General features: G+C 34.1%; 1 non-coding gene across 1 annotated transcript; it reads right to left on the bottom strand.

Annotated features, from left to right (window-relative positions):
• Window positions 1-2,610: 2,610 nt before the first annotated feature.
• Window positions 2,611-2,741, bottom strand: LOC136307260 (small nucleolar RNA SNORA51). Its single transcript, XR_010725918.1, has one exon. It is a non-coding gene; the product is annotated as a small nucleolar RNA SNORA51 (small nucleolar RNA).
• Window positions 2,742-12,294: the final 9,553 nt, after the last annotated feature.

Raw genomic sequence — 12,294 nt, 5'->3', positions numbered from 1 at the left:
CATTTCACTGTGGAACCAGAGTTATTAGAAGCACATCATTCTTGCAGGTGGAATTTAAAATTTATAAGCATACTTGATAGTTTGGACTTTCTGGCACAGCAGCAACAAATACATAATTTAGTATTGGGGCTTATTCTTCCTGCCCTACACACGTCAATTACCTTCACTCCCAGCCTGAATATTAGGTTGATAGGCAGTATTTAAATGCAGGTCTGTGAACCTTCTCTCCTTTTCTTGCCATATGGGGTGTAACAGATATGTCAGGTACGTTGAGAAATTTAAAAAAAGACCTAAACTGGGTAAGAATATTATGTTTTACAATTTACTTAAGATTATATGATTCTAAAGGAAAAGGGACAGTTTGCCGTTCTTTGTTTATGTACTAATATGACTTCAAAGTAAAATCATCAGATTCTATACAGCAATTTTTTTTAATTTTAAAGAAAAAAATAGGAATATAGGATTAACAAGAAGGAGACTTAAAAGCTACTTACTTATAAAAAGAGATCTAAGGGTCTTTGAGGCTTTTACTCCAAGAATGTGAAGTACGGAGATATATATAATATATTTGGCTGGGCTAAAAATAGACTCCTTTGCTCAAATGGGGCTCCAAACTGAAACCTCTGAGGTGTTGATCTGATCTGCTCAGACTTTATATGAAATTTTCCCTAGTCACATATTTGCGACATTCTGACTAGATAAAAAGCAATATATAATTATTTATATCATACAAAATTAATGTCTGGAGACTAAGATGACAATCTAAAATGGTGTTATAAAGTTACTTAAGTTTAGAGCATTCAAAATATCTTAATCTTTAACACATTAAGTGAATTTACAGGACTAATTATTATTTCAATTTGGTTTAAGAAATGTAATCACTCTCACTTACTTGTTTTCATTGTTCAGTTTAATATTAAATATCCATCAATTTTGTTTACGCTGAGATCATACCCCAAAAGCTGAACATGTGAATCCCGTCTTCTGTAATTTTACAAAGCAAATTTTATATATATATTATCATGTATATGTATTTATATATATATATTAGAAGGATAAATCACACAAGTCACTGAAGTGTTGACACAAAAAAATATCATGACAAAAAATTAAGTCAAAAATAAAATTAATAAAGATCTTGTTATCTTCACAAAATAATAATTTGGTGATTATTGTCAATGTTGTTCCATTGTTTTGTGAAAATATTTCACCTCTATAAGTGGTAATAAGGTGTGGTTCAGTAAAGAATGATTGCAGGAATGGTAAATGTGTTTTAAGAAAAGAAAATGAAAATTTTTTGATAGTCATATAACTTCTATAATGTGAGCAAAATCCAGAAGCTAGCTAGCATTTAGTAGTTATCGAAAAATAATAATATTGTATAGCACTTTCTCTTTCAAGTATTATTCTAATTGATACACAGCTATATCTAAATACAGTCATATCTATGTATCTATCTATCATTTATCTATCTATCATCTATCTATCTATCTATCTATCTATCTATCTATCTATCTAAATACCAAGTAATAATCTCACAGCTATTTTAGAAAGTTGCTCAAATTGTTGCTATTTAACAGTGGAGGATAATGAGGCACAGAAAAGGTAACATGTCTAAGTTTCTCTCTCTTTAAATGAAAAACTAGATACAATTCATGATTCTATAACAGAATCTGGATTTTGAAATATTGTTATTCAGAAAATATTACCCCTCTCAAATACACTATGCATACATACAAGCACAGTTTATTTGCATGCTTGCTAATTTATTTGAAAATATTTTTTTTATGATTTCCAACTTTTCTTGTAGAATTTATTTTGTCTCTGTATATTGGTGATCACTTATATAATAGCTGACCACTTAGGGTATTATTCAAATTACCTAACAAGAAAAGTGTCTACTTACTTTTTCTTGTATGAATTGTCACATAATTAGATGTTGGAAATTTCTGCTGCATAGAGATTAAACATATATTAGGCAAGAAAGTGTTAATTGCAAAAAACAGGAACTGAACTTGACCTAGTTTAGGGAATAAATAAAATGTATTGTTTTACAGAGACTATGGGAGTGAGGGATAAATAAATTGTAAAAATGGCAGGGAAACAGCTAGGTTTTTGGAAATGAAAGCCAAGGACCAACCAGTACATTGATAGGACAGCTTCTCTCCCCCACTTTTTCTTTTTCCTCTTTCTTTCCCATTCCCTCCCTCACTCCTCCCGCCTCCCTCTCTTTCTCTCTCCTTACAGTGCATCAGTGTTGTTCTCCACATAGTGGGGAACCTGGACCCAGTTTGAGAACCACGTATCTATTGCGTTGGCGGGAAGGCTGCCTTCTTTCCCTAGCTCCTAGTTGTACAATCCCAGAGATGCACCATCACTGGTTCTTGATATCCAAACATCTCAGTCCCAGCCAGGTATGGCCGGAGAGTTTCCTCTGGAGAAGCTAAAAAGCAAAGGAAATTCCTTTAAATAAAGAGAGGGAGGACAAGAGAAAAGAAGTCATGCTGGTTAAACAGAAACTAAATATATGCAGTAAAAATAATGAATGCACTATAAAACAATAAAAGAAAAGAAGCTATATGAACCTTTTTCTTTTTTTTTTCCCGAACCCCATGTCCCCCCATTCACAATACAGACCAGGCAAAGGGCCAGGGCTGAGGTGTAGATGGGTGGGTTTACTCTGCCTCCTCTTTCTGTACAGTCAGTGTAAGAACACAGCCTGCGGTAAGCACTGGGAGGCCTATGAACCTTTTTTTTGCTTGTTTACAAAGCAAAGACAGGAAATTTTTATACTAATCAGGATGATAAATCACTACTTTTATGGATTATTAACAATAATTTAAAGATCTTTTTTAAAAAATTCTAGTTAATAGATTGTTTAGAGGGTCTAATTATTAATAACTCTATTCTTCATTTGTATCACATATTAGCATAATATAAATAGTTCCAATACTTATAAAGATTCAAGCTGCCTGAAAAATATCAGTGGTGTGAATGATGGTGGTAAGACAACGATTTCACTACATGTCGCAGATATAGTCTTTGCCATTGAACTGTAGGTAAAGTTTGCCTTCGAATGCACCCTCTTCTACAAGTATATGTGTATGTATATATGCATGTTATATGTATGTTCAATAGGTTATGGTTTTCCTAGGAAAAATTCTATCACATTTTTTTTCTAAGTTTTCATTTTCTTTACATTTAATTGGTTAAATATAACATAAGATGGTAAACTGAAATTATAATTAAAATAAATTTGTGAAAGTTCTAAGCATCAAAGCATCCTTCCACTAAGAGCACATGTGATCTCTTACATGTATACTCTGAATAATATATTCCTAAACTTGTTCAAATCCAAAGTATACTTCTAATTAAGAATTTTAATGAGACATTATTTCACTTATTGGTTTATTTTTCTGTTTGTTTGTTTATAGACTACTAATATCTCCCAAATGACTTCAGTATTTTAGAGGGAACTTATATATTTCCAATGCTGAGAAGGTGACAGCTAGCACAGGATGCTAGTTCTATTATTGAGCCTTACCTGGAAATACTACATAACAAACCTGGCCCAAGGTAGGTACCAAAAGACGGTGTTCTAAAACATGTATTTATTTTGTTTGAAGGTCAAGATACTGATAATTTCAAGAAACATAGACTATAATGTGTCTTAGTAATATGACAGATAATTGCACAAAGCATTTTGATTTGATATTATCTTTTAAACAGAAGAGGAAATTTTAACCTCACCAGTGGAAAGACAGATAAGACTAAATAAGAATCTTAAAAATATACTAAATGGCAATAAAAAACCAATAAGTATTTCAACATAATATATTTGTGATATATATAAGTGGGTTGAATTCACTTATCAAATATGGATTTCATATTAGAAGAAAACTTTTTTTTTAGAAGAAAACTTTTAAAAACAAACTTAGCAGCATGTGCTATTAAAGGCACATAAAATGATGAAAAAAGATGAAAATAAAGAGTAGAAAAAGAAACACAGAGCCATTATGAATTACAAGAAAAAGCAAGTTAAACTTTTTTTATATAGCATCATATAAAAATGAGGGAAAAGTATCATAAAGTATAAAAGAATTATATGCTAATAAAAGAATATCAAGCTTAATGAAGTGCAGTGAATGTGATCATATGGAATTGAGCAGCAACTTATAAATACCATAAGGAGAAATAGATAAATCAACATTTTCGGTTAGATTTTTTAAGTACATTTCTCTCAGAAGCTGAACAATGATAAAGAAAAATATTAAATAAAATTATACCATTATATAAAATCATATGCATACATATATTTTATGTGTGAATATATGGATAAAACTTAATATTTAATAACAGAAAGCTCCAAGTATATATAAAACATAAGCAAAAATCAGTGATAATCTAGTCCCCCAATTTTGGGGGGGAAAATTAAGAACATAAAAAATCTTCTAGGACAGAATAAAAAAATAAGAAGAACAATGAAAATAATGAAATAAAGAAATAACAACAATTAGTATTAAAATAATTAAGAAATAACACATTAATATTATATATGAATGAATTCTAAAAGAGAGACCATAGGAATGAGCTACTAAAATTGCTATAATATGCCATATCTAAAAAAAAGTGAAAATCTTGAACAGAACAATGTTCTCAAATAAATTTAAATAATAGAAAAGCAGAAAGCACATAGAGAAAATGATATATTTTATAAAGTTGCATACAGATTTAAGAACATAGCTTATATGTATATATAATGCATAAAGTAGGTGCTATGGGAGAAAAAAAATAGGAGTAAAAAACAGAGAAAAAGAAAAAATAATGCAAGGCAATGAAATAATGCAGCACAATAAAAAAACATACACAACAATAAAGATTCATTAGCTAAACTGATAGCATAGTCCTAATTACTGGGGAAGAAAATAAATGAGAAAGCAAAATTTTGTATAGTAGAGAATATTTTTAAATAGCTTTATGTAACCATGGGAGGAAGTTATCACCCACAACTGTTAACCAGCCCTATGAAAAATTTCCCAGTGGTGGCAAATATAGATACATTAACTCCTACACCAATAGCAATTCTATATGCAATATCAAGCATTATATCTGATTACCCTTAGTAAATGCCAAAAATATAACATTATTGTTTAGTATCTCAAAATGAATTTTATGATTGCCTCACACTAAAAACGTTTTAGTTTAATCAGTTTTGATTATGCAACCACTATAAATGATATCGCTATAAAGCAAAATAAAAAAATTATCAAAGGGATAAAAATAAGAAAAGCATTAGATTTACTAATAATGGCATCAAAAGATAGAAAGAATTTAATAAAATGCTTTTTATTTTTTGAGAAACTGAGAATTCTATACCTAGCCATGCTTTTTATCAAATGTGTGGTTGGAATAGGAACATTTTCAGACATCAAGGTTTAAAATATTGTCTTTCTTGTATATTTCCTCAGAAATATCGTGAAATAGGTGCTCCAAGAAAAAAAGAATGCCATAAACCTATGAAGTGAAAGACACAGGACTGAGGAAATAAGCGATCGAACTGCAGAGGGTTGTGAAGAATCCCCTGGTGACCAAGATGGGAAATAAGAGGGTAAGTTCTCTGTAGCATTCCTGGGAAACATCCAGTCTAAACCCGCATAGTTCAGAGACATTCCGGAAAGGGGACAATATTGATAGAATGTCTGAAGTCTATGGTTGTATTACATGAGAGGGAGCTTAAACAATTAGAAGACAGAGGTGGATATATTATTGTTAAGTATTTTTAAAATGTAAGTAAACAAGAAAGGCATATATTAATATGAGAGATAACAAAAAAGCTGTTAGGAAAGTAAATTTTTAAAATAATATTGTAGCCCTGACCAGATAGCTCGGTTGGTTAGAGCATCATGTTGAATGTTAGAGCACATCTGTGTTAGAGCACAGAGGTTGTCCGTTCAATCCCCAGTCAGGGCACGTACAGGAGCACATCAATGTTCCTGTCATCTCTGTCCATCTCTCTCTCTCCTTTCCTCTCTCTCTAAAATCCATAAAATAAACATTAAAAAATTTTATTACAGAGATAAATGCTTACTAGCTTTCACATAGTAATATTTATGTAAGCAGTAAAACTGAATCCGATCAGAATTGTGAATTAACTATGTTGAAAGAATGTAAGTATGAGAGCTGAGTAAGTATGATAATTATGAATAGTATCTTGATTAAGAAGTTGACAAAATAAAAAATGAACCTTAATCAAAATATATAAAATTTCCATGCAAAACACTACTTTGTAATTTAAATGTTTTTCAAGAGAAACATGCCAAACCTAGAATATCTTAGAAAATTTTCCACATTCATCCAGTCCTCCACCAACATATATTCCAATGACAACAACGTGATTTATAAATATATTTATAAAAATATGTGGATTCAACTAACATTCAACGCTCATTAAATGTTGATTGAGCACTCAGTCACTCTTCTTGGTATTAGAAATAGAGCAGTAAACAAATCTTACTAAATCCCTGACCTTCAGAGAGTTGCATGCTCCTGGAATCACTGATATCTTAAGAGAATTTACATATAGGTCAATTTATTTCTCAATTAAATATAAAAACAATGAAAAGAAGGAAAATAATAAAAGAAAAAGGGAGAGAGAGAAAGTATGGAATACCTGCCCCTGTCAACACAATAATTTACCTTATATGATATTATTTCAACATTTGAGTGGTGAGGGGAATCTGAAACTTGCATTCTTCATTGACAACCTAGGCCAGAATGTCGGGGGAGAAATACCCAAGGTTTACATTTGAATTGTTAAGTATAAGATTTCACTCAGACATGCCAGAGGAGCTATAGCATGGGTAGCTAGATATTATAGGTCTAGAATCCAGGAAAAGGATTTAAAATGGAGATAAAAATATGGAAGTCATCAACCTATAGATGGTACAATATACAGCAAATGTGACATGCATTTTAGTGAGTTTTAAAAGTTTAAAACATCAGTGATTTCTCAACACCTCTGTCTTCCTTTTTCTCTTCTTCCTCCATCTTCCTTCCTTTTTTAAAAAAAATGTGTCCATGAGATAAGAAGTAGTTCAATTGTAAATATATATTTCCTTTTTACTCTATAGTTTTTATATGGCAGTTTAGTAAATAAGGGCTTCTTTCTTTACCATGGTTCTACTTCTAATACTTCTACAATGAGCTTTGGAAATGCTACCAGCATGCTTTACTCACCTTACTTGCAACTTCACTTCAGATTCTGGCTCTATGCCGCTGTATCCTCTATTTTTACCAACCTAGCAAAACTGAAACAGGAACACACATTTTTAATTTTTCTCCAGAGAATGTCCAATCTAAGGTTTAACATGTCTAGGCCACAATGGTGAGACCAGGTTTGAGGATCATAGAGAAAGATGATTTATATTAGACTCATGACCTTCACTTTGTGAAAAGCAATTCAAAGTGTCTACAGTAAAGAGTAAAAGAAAGTGCACACAGTACCCCAATGCCTCTCGTTGCTCCTCTAGGACGCACACCAGTAGTTAGATTATCTCAATGTGGGGCATGAAAGGAGGGATAGGCCTGGTCAGAGAAGCCCAGAAATTTTATGCTGCTTTAAACTAGTGTGTTGGAGGGTGTCAACATTCAAAGGCTCATGCTGTTACCATAGAGGAAAATTCTTTTCTAATCACAGTTACACATTTCTTTTAATTCTTACTGGAACGTTAGATCTCTTTGTAATTTCAGTGCAACAGCCTTGGCCGTGGTCTACTGTGTGACAGAGAGCAATTTACATTTTACTGAAGGTTTTCTGGAGGAGACCCTGAAGAGTCTTCCCATTCAGACACACAATCTCACCCAATGTCTCTTTTCTTAAGCTCCTGTTGTCATTTATCATAACTTCCCTTCTCAACCCACTGGTCGCTTTTCTCGTTTATCATGCAGAGTAGTTTAGGCTGTGCCCAGCCTCTATGACAGTGCTCAGCAAAGAGCCCTTTGGAGTACACCATCATGAGAAAGGCACCCGGGACTATAAATAACAGATAACTTTTCCTGTCATTCGGTTGTTTAAGCGAAACACTGAGAACCAAAAGTGTGGATTAATGGAGAAAAGTCACCTACGGACTTCGAGAGCAGACCTGTAATGCTTTAAAACTTGGGTCTTAAGAACCTCCAAACATTCTAATTAGTGTATTGAAGCATTTACTGAAAAACTGTTTCGGTACTGTGCAGGATCAGGACCTTACAACAAGAAAAAAGTTAAGCCAGAATTAGAATTTTGTGTTTATATTGGTACTTAAAATCATTACTCTTTTACTAATGTTATGAACATTTTATGAACACAATTTATCTCCATTGCCCTTCTCTTGGTCTGTTTCTGTTGATATATGACACATTCCAAATTGTTAGAAATAAGTTATTACAGTGAGCAATTTCTAATTATTTCCTCTGATTAAACTTCAGACATGTCAAGGAACCTGATCCCACATGTTGCTGTTTGATGGGAGAAACTATGCTTTGTAATTCATCTCTGTCATTAAAAAATATATATGAATTGGAGTTTACATTAATGCCTGTGGAATGCTTTAATAATTTTTATTTCTTATTTTCTTCTGATTTATTGGTCAAATCAATTACCATAACCAACATAACTTAGCAAAAAATAAAATACCACTATGATGAATAGGAGTTTCATATGCTCAATTTAATATAAGGGTGAACATAGTTAAGCATCTGTCAGGAAAGTTTATAATCACATGCAAATCTGCATATTAGGTTTAGCACTTATATGCCTAGTTAGGGCTCTCTGTAGAGAAAAATATTAATTCTCTGAGGCACTGTTTTCCAACTACACATTCCCATGAGCAAGGATTTGATGGAGAACTCAATTTTAATCATACTGAGAATTAAAAAAAATATTTTAAAGATTAACAACCATTATAATCTGACTAGAGCAGAAAGATAACCATGAAGGGAAAAAAATGTTAATATAGTTTCACCTAAACTATTTATAGAAAGGTAATTTGGGATTTGAAAACAGTTGAACTAAACTAAAACTTTTAAAAAAAATATCAGTTATTGCCTGACCAGGAGGTGGCACAATGGATAGAGGTTTGAACTGGGATGTAGAGGACCCAGGTTTGAAATCCTGAAGTCCCTGGCTTGAGCATGGGTTTATCCAGCTTAAGGGTAGGCTCACTCGATTTGAGTGCAGGGTCGCTTGCTTGAGCATGGGCTCATAGCCATGACCCCATGGTCGCTGACTTGAACCCAAAGATCTCTGGCTTGAAGTCCAAGATCGCTGGCTTGAGCCCAAGGTTACTGACTTGAGCAAAGAGTCACTCACTCTGCTGTAGCCCCCTGGTCAAAGCACATATGAGAAAGCAATCGTTGAACAGTTAAGGTGCTACAAAGAAAAAATGATGCTTCTCATCTCTTTCTCTTCCTGTCAGTCTGTCCCTATTTGTCCCTTTCTCTGTCTCTTTCTCTGCCTCTGTCACACACAAAAATAATAATAATAATTAGTTATTGATTTTTTTAGAAAGAGAGAGGAAAGGAGAAAGAAAGACAGAAACATCAGTCTGTTTCTGTATATGCCCTAACAGAGGATTGAACTAGCAACCCCTGTGTATGGAGATGGTACTCCAACTGACTGAGCTATCTGGGCTGGGCTAAACTTAAACTTTGATTCTGCCTCTTCTTAGGTGTATAATTTTAAGGAAGTTGTTCAGTTTATCAGAGACTGTTTACTCAGAGTTGTTTGAAGAGAACATCACCAAACTCAAATTGGTTCTGTCAGAAACAAGTCAAATAATGTTTGTGACTATTCTTTGTAAACTGAAAAACACTACAAAAAGTGATAGAAATTATTTTTAGTTGTAATAAAAAGATGCCAATATTCTGTGTGTTTGACAGCTCATTGGAAAGAAGACCTAATAGAAATGAACTGTCTAAAGAGAAACCAAATGTCCAAAGTCCTTTGAGCATTAATCTGTATCAGTATGAAAATGATTCAGCCAATAGAAAGCAAGTGCTAAGAAGTAAACTTTTAAGTAAACAGTATGTGTCATAAATACAATGAAATTGTGATACATATTTAGTGATGCTTAAGATTCCACAAAATTATGAATCCAATTAAAAAATACCGAGTAAAGTCAAATGCACTCTGCTCAGTTATAAGGACTACAAACCTGAATGAAATACATCATGTGCAGGTATCAAATTCTAAACATTAAAGACAGTGGACACAAAAGCAAGTAAAAATAACATATTAATTTTAAAACACTAATAACAGATTTCCCTTTGTTTACTTCAATCTGTAACTGCAATGAAGACAAACATAAGCATGTCCAATACAAAAAGGTAATAGAAAATAAAATAATATAGAGGAATTATTTAGAAAAAAAATTATCATTAAAGCTATGTATTCTTTGTGAAACTGTTATACTTATTAAACTTATTTTGCTTTGTACCTCATGGCATCAATATATAATTCAAACAGAATCTACAATCTCAGATTAAAGTAATTTCTTTCTCAAAATTATAACCATCATTTAGTGTTAAGTATTTGGTACACTGAAGATAACCAATTAAAGAATGAAGTTCAAGTGATATATGTCTGTGTGGAGCTTAGAAACGACAGTGGCTCAGTATAAGCAAGTAAGGATTAATGATCCTTTTCCATATGAGGAAAACTGTGCTGATGTTGGTACACTCAGAAGAAGGCTGGTTTAGAGTATAGGTAAAAAGGAAATTTTATTTTTTATATAGTAAATAACATTGATCAGTTATTATTTGCCAGACTGTGATCAAGACATAAAGACATATGTCGCCTTGTTAAATTTAATTTTCTAAATAAAATAAAATAAATAAAACAATAGCGAACAGGAGAAAGAATATATACAGTGTGTCCGTAAAGTCATGGTGCACTTTTGACCAGTCACAGGAAAGCAAAAAAAGACGATAGAAATGTGAAATCTGCACCAAATAAAAGGAAAACTCTTCCAGTTTCATACCTATTCAGTGCAATTTGAAGTGGGCTCACACACAGATTTTTTAGGGCTCCTTAGGGAGCTATCCCGTATAGCCTCTACAGACTTGTCACTGACTGATGGCCTACCAGAACGGGGTTTCTCCACCAAACTGCCGGTTTCCTTCAACTGCTTATCCCACTGATTAATGTTATTCCTATGTGGTGGTGCTTCGTTATAAATGCACCGATATTCACGTTGCACTTTGGTCATGGATTCAAATTTAGCGAGCCACAGAACACACTAAAACTTTCCTCTGTACCATCCACATCTTGACTGGCATGGCCGTGGGCTGCTCCACTGTATACACAGTGTTACGTCATCATCTGCACATGCGCACATGCTGCCACATCATCCTACAGAAACTGGGAGGGTTTTCCTTTTATTTGGTGCAGATTTCACATTTCTATCATCTTTTGTTGCTTTCCTGTGACCGGTCAAAAGTGCACCATGACTTTATGGACACACTGTACTTATGGAACTTACACACTATTGAAGAAGAGAGATAATTAAGCAAATTCACAAATTTTCTTATAAATTGAAAGAGGAATTATTATTATTTTTTTTAGAGACAGAGAGAGAGTCAGAGAGAGGAATATACAGACAGGAACAGATGAGATGAGAAGCATCAATCATTAGTTTTTCGTTGCAACACCTTAGTTGTTTTGTTTTTTTTGTATTTTTCTGAAGCTGGAAAGGGGGAGGCAGTCAGACAGACTCCCATATGCGCCCGACCGGGATCCACCCAGCATGCCCACCAGGGGGCGATCCTCTGCCCATCTGGGGCTTCACTCTGTTGTGACCAGAGCCATTCTAGTGCCTGAGGCAGAGGCCATGGAGCCATCCTCAGCGCCAGGGCCATCTTTGCTCCAATGGAGCCTCGGCTGCAGGAGGGGAAGAGAGAGACAGAGAGGAAGGAGAAAGGGAGGGGTGGAGAAGCAGATGGGCGCTTCTCCTGTATGCCCTGGCCGGTAATCGAACCCGGGACTCCCGCACGCCAGGCCGACGTTCTACCACTGAGCCAACCAGCCAGGGCTGCAATACCTTAGTTATTCATTGATTGCTTTCTCATATGTGCCTTGACTGTGGGCCTACAGCAGACTGAGTAACCCCTTGCTCAAGCCAGCGACCTTGAGTCCAAGCTGATGAACTTTGCTCAAACCAGATGAGGCCGCACTCAAGCTGGTGAGCTCGGGGTCTTGAACCTAGGTCTTCTGCATCCCAGTCTGACGCTCTGTCCACTGCGCCACCGCCTGGTCAG

This window comes from Saccopteryx bilineata, chromosome 5, assembly GCF_036850765.1.
Source record: "Saccopteryx bilineata isolate mSacBil1 chromosome 5, mSacBil1_pri_phased_curated, whole genome shotgun sequence".
In the NCBI taxonomy this organism is placed as follows: Eukaryota; Metazoa; Chordata; class Mammalia; order Chiroptera; family Emballonuridae; genus Saccopteryx; species Saccopteryx bilineata.
Note: the sequence above shows the minus strand (reverse complement) of the source record. Positions and strands in the feature narration are given on the sequence as shown.